This window comes from Acomys minous, assembly GCF_964271855.1.
Source record: "Acomys minous genome assembly, chromosome: 18".
Classification (NCBI taxonomy): Eukaryota; Metazoa; Chordata; class Mammalia; order Rodentia; family Muridae; genus Acomys; species Acomys minous.
Window position 1 is genome coordinate 64,155,178 of NC_140501.1, and position 5,781 is coordinate 64,160,958.

Genomic DNA, 5,781 nt, shown 5'->3' on the forward strand with positions numbered 1-5,781 from the left:
TCCCTCCCTTGCGGTGCGCCCCCACCCCACCCCAGCCTCCCTGCTGCGGACTATGCGACCCACCCACCAGCGCTCCGCGCCCGCCCTCCCAGCTCCGTCCCTTTCCGCCACTGCTCAGCAGACAAGCCCTTCCTGCCAGGGGTTGTAGCTAGGGGTGGGACCTGGCAGGATTCCGCCGCCCTTCCCCACCCCCACCCCCCCCACACACACGCACTACCGCCGCCCCCACCTTTCCCTCCTGGACCTCGACGCCAGGCCCCCTGGATAAACTCGCCCGGGCTGCTGGATGGCTTAAAGGGGCGCTGGAGACCGAAGAGGGGAGGGCAGGAGGCTGGGTGGGAGGGAGAGACCCAGACAAGTTACTGGAAGCAACTGCCTTCCACCCAAGTTTTGTGTCTAGAAATCAAAGTTTTTTCCAGTTTCCCTTTCCTCGAAGAAAGGAAGAGGAAAGATTGAAGACTTGGTCTCCGAAACCCTGTTTTGAGATTTCAAGCTGTGCTTTACACACACACACACACACACACACACACACACACACACACACACACACACACACACACACACACACCATTCCTTGGCGGTCCGCGGACCTCACCCACCTCTTTGTGTCAGGAAAGGGTTAAAGGAGACTAGATTGGAGTGCCCAGAGAGGCCAGGGCCTGTGGAAAGACTGGGCTGGAGACCAAACAGGAAGTAAAGGGTTACAACTCTGACCCCACCCCACCCCCACCCCTTACTCAAGTCTGGGGACCGCCTGGAACTGGCCGGCTGCCCAGACCCCACGGAAGCCCCCCACGGCTGGAGAGGCAAGGGAAGTAGGTGCCAGAGTGTTCGGGCTTGAGTTGTTTATAAGAGCCCCTTCTTAGCAAGTGTGAGTTAGGTTGTGTAGGGTCTCTAGCCAACCTTATCCCGCAGCCACAGTTGGCATCCGTGGTCCAGGACTAGCCCCTGGTTGGGAGGTAAGACCTTCAAAACCTTGGCGGCCCTGGAGGCATCCTCGGTACAAAGACCACTTTATGCAGTCTTGCAGCCTCAAGTAGCCTGGGCACTGTGAAAGCCGAGTCTGCAGTTGGGGCCCCTCAGGGAAACCTTACTTTCCAAACAAACTAAGAGTCGCAGTCTGACAGACACAAGTATGACCTGACCCACGGGAACAAAGGGCAGCTGGTTTTAACTAGTTCCTTTCCTGGGACATCTGTGTGTACGCGGGCCAGCGGAGAGGGGCGTGCCCTAAAGAAGGGGGATAAGTGCAGAGAGATTCAGGTTACTGCCCGGCTAGACTGGATGGTCAGGTCCCATCCTTGACCTTTTACTTCTTATCCCTGGTCTGCAATTGAGAAAAGGAAAAGGCGACCGTGGGGGTCTGGCTAGCCAGCTCCCTAGCACTGCCCCCTTGAAGGCTCTGAAGTCAAGGCTGTCTGTGTGATCGCCACTTCCTTCTCCTTTTCCTATATCTAGCTGTGATCTGTGTATCAAAGGGCAGGTTTGGAGGTACACCCCAGAAACTCCAGCTCTCTGGAGGCCCACCCTGACTCAGAAGGAGAAAGAAAATCGTGCCTCAGTTTTCCCTTCCAAGAGTGAGGGAGAGAATCCTTCTGTGGAAGATGCTAAATTCTTTATGGCCTTCATTAATGACTGTGACATAGACAAGGAAAGGCCCCAGGTTTAATCCTATGTTCAAATAGATCATGTGAGGGGGGGGGGGACAAGCATAAGATACTTCATAAACAGATTTTTTTAAAAAACAATTTATTTAAACTTTTGGGTTCTGTATGTTGTAATCAAAGCATAACCTTCCTGGCAATCACTCATGACCATAAATACAGTCAAAGATCTCTTAGGAATATAATCATTCATGAAACAACCGATAATCCGCACTGCTCAATTATTTTTAACAGTTAATAATAAAATGACAACATTACATTGGAGCTCCTTTACTTCAATATCAAAATCTCTAAATATAGGGACTGGAGACTTTTCTGGCTCCCATATGGCACCATAAAATATAATCTTAATTTTATATCACTATATAAAGATTTGAACAACCAAAAACCATCTATCCAACCTAGGTAGTGAGGCATCATTTTTTGGAATTGTTTCATTAACTATCAGGCAACTGATTCACTGATATAGCTGACCATAAATTGTATCAGTTATTAGTATAGCTTTAAATATATTTCTGAACTAATATCAATGCAAACTTTTGATCATAGACACAGTTCATTGATGGACTGGCAATCTTGCTGATTCTGTCACATTTTATCATTAAGACTGAATAGCAAAAGGTAGCTTAAAGGACAGAGGTTGCTCTTGGTGCTGAGCAAGGCAACTGAATGCGGTTGGCAGCCTTCAATAGAGAGGCTTGAGTCTCCCACAACCTAACTGGCTGCCAGCCTTGTGACTGCCCTTAGCCAAGATGGCGGAGAGGCTACAGCAAGGCAGATCCCAGCCATGTGACTGCCCTTAGCCAAGATGGCAGTAAAGCTATGGCAAGGTGGATCCCAGCCATGTGACTACCCTTAGGCATATTCAGAAAATAAAGCCAAACATATTCCTAAGGAGCAATTTTTACCTTTTTGAGAGAAGGCAGAACATAATAACCATAAATTTAGAAGACAAAACCCAAATTTTAACAGTGTAGACAATTCAGTTGAATAGCTCTAAGATTAATATTTTTTAACTTAAAAGTATCTTTTAGAATTACCCATTTCCAAAGTCTGCAATACAGCAGTTTATTAACCTGAATAGACCTTCATAACAAGCAGAGAATTCATTAGGACCAAGAGGCTCTAAAATGATTGCCAAATACCATGTGGCTATCTCAAGATGGTGGAATCACATGGAAGGCTACAGAAGCACATGGTTGTTATTTAAAAACATCTGTGTTACAAACACATATACACACATATGTTCTAAACAAGCGTTTGAACTTAAATTTTAAACATCACACCCAATAAACAAATTACAAATCTTTAGATAAGAGTTCACAGTATATATAGCCTGGATATGCAGCTTTAATACCTTATTAAAGAAACATTGTTTTAAATCTTATCTTTTATAAGTGTTGCTTTGCTCATAAAAATGGGGATAGTAATCCAAGATGGTGGTCAGGTCACATAGGTAAAGAACCTGGCACTTGCCAGCTGATCATTTTCCTCCCCCATCTCAGCTCAAGCCAATGTGTCCTAGAGATTCTCTGCCCTAGAAACTCTCTCCTCCTTACTCACCCCTGACTGCCTGCTCATCTATCCACTTGAATGCAGTGGATTTAGCCAAAAAGCCTGGTTATCATCCCACTCTGTCAGCAGTGAGCAGCAAACCCTCAAGAAAATAAGGAAATCCCTTGGTCGAGGCTCGGGTGTTTCTTCGCTTAATGTATTCGTCAGCAATTTCCATGCTTGTTTATTTATTACCTGCAATGAGCTCTTGGGGTCCAACTTTGACTTGGGTCTCTCCTTGCTGCTTGGAATGGGTCCTATATGACTCAAACTGCCCTAGAACTCACTAATTTAACTTGAACCGATCCTCTTGTCTCTGCCTCCCAAGGACTGGGGTTACTTGTATGCACCAATAAACCCACCTTCTCTTAGCAACTTTGATCCAAGTATCTTTGCGCTTCCATTTAAACTATGTTCCTTAATTTGAGGGGGTTGGGGGCGTTGAGACAAGTTTTCTCCATGCAGCCCTGGCTGTCCTGGAACTCACTTTGTAAAACAGGCTGGCCTCCAACTCAGAGACCTGCCTGCCTCTGCCTCCTGAGTGCTGGGATTAAAGGCAAGCATCACACCTGGCCTACAGTCATTACTTCACACACACACACACACACACACACACACACACACACACACACACACTTTGGTTTTTCAAGACAGAGTTTATCTGTGTATTCCTGACCGTCCTGGACTCACTTTGTAGACCAGGCTGGCCTCGAACTCGCAGAGATCCGCCTACCTCTGCCACCTGAGTGCTGGGATCAAAGGCATGCACTACCACGCCGGCTTTTTTTTTCAGCCTTTGTAAAATGTAAATTTAGATATATTTTTTCTATTTTATGCTAAAAATGAATGAAGGGGTTGAAGAGATGGCTCAGTGGTTAAGAGCATTCGTTGCTCTTGGCAGAGGACCCAGGTTCAGTTCCCAGCACCCACATGGTGTGTCACAACCGTCCCTACCTCCAGTTCCAAGGATTGTACACCCTCTTCTCAGCCCAGAACACACCAGCTCACAGACACACATGCAGGTAAAACACATACATAAGACAAATCTAAATATTTTTAATCTAACAATTAAAATCAAGCGGGGCGTGGTGACACACGCCTGTAATCCCAGCACTTGGGAGGCAGAGGCAAGCGGGTCTTTATGAGTTGGAAACCATCCTGGACAGCTGAGGCTACACAGGGAAATATTGTCTCGAAAAACAAACAAACAAACAAACAATTAAGATAAAAGATAAAATGCAGAATACCAGTCTAGTTTCTGCCCTTAGCTTTTAATGTAGAATTTATTACTGTTGTGTGTGCGTGAATGTAGGTGCTTTTGAGCCACTCACACATGTGAAGATCGGGGGACAACTTTTGGGAGTGGATTCTCTCCTTCCACTGTGAGTCTCGGGGTCGGACTCAGGTCATCATGCCTGCATAGAGAGCACTTTAACTGGCTAGGCCCTCTTGCCAGCCCTACCTTTACTGTATTTGCTCACTTATTAAGTTTTGGTACAGGTTTCACGTAGCCCAGGTTAGTTTCAGTCTCTGCGTAGCCGAGTATAACTGTAAACTACTAATCCTCCTGCCTCCACCTGAGTCCTGAGATTACTTCAGCCTGCTTTCTGTGGTTCTGGAGGACGAACCCAGGGCTTCGTGCGCACTGAGTAAGCACTCTACCAACTGCAGCACATCTCCAGCCCCTGCCTCTTTATTTGTGTGTTTTTTTTAAAACAGGGAAATATGAACCCTGCTATCAGGAATATTCTTGCTGTTTTCTGGGACCTTAGGAATCCGGTTCAGAAGTCAGATAGCCTTACTTCCTTGTTTGTTTTGCCCCGAAAGGGAAACTTGTTAATAGGAAAGATGTGCTCAGAGCTGGAGAGATGGCTCAGAGGTTAAGAGCACTGACTGCTCTTCCAAAGGTCCTGAGTTCAATTCCCAGCAACCACATGGTGACTCACAACCATATACAATGAGATCTGGTGCCCTCTTCTGGCAGGCAGGCACACATACGAACAGAATATGTATAAATAAATAAATAAATATTTAAAAAAGAAAAAGAAAAGATGTGCTCACTAAGCGATAGTGGCTTCTTGTCTCAGAGTTTCTCGTACCTAAGTGCTTGGCTTCCTCTGCCCTTGGTTATACTGCAACGAACAAGTTTGGTGCATGACTCACTGCTGACCAGCAAGCCTGTAACTCACACTCCTGTGCGTCCAGCCCGAGAGGTTCCTGGGGCTGAACTGCTATAGTAGAAGACATACACAGAAGGGTGATTCTCCAGAATTCTGTCAGTTAGAACGGCAGAGACTTGTGCTCGCTCCGGCAGCACGTGTACTAAAACTAGAGCGATACAGAGAAGGTTAGCACGACCCCTGTACAAGGATGACATGCAAATTCGTGAAGCGTTCCATATTTTAAAAAAAGAAACAGAAAAAGAACTGCATAAATGTAGGAAGGCAATCACAATTATGAAGCAAATGATAAACCAATCCCCAAAGAGGAGCAAGGAAGTGCACATGCTAGATGTGCTGAGCTGATTTCACGGCGAGAGTGGGTGGGTGAGGGGTCTTACAAT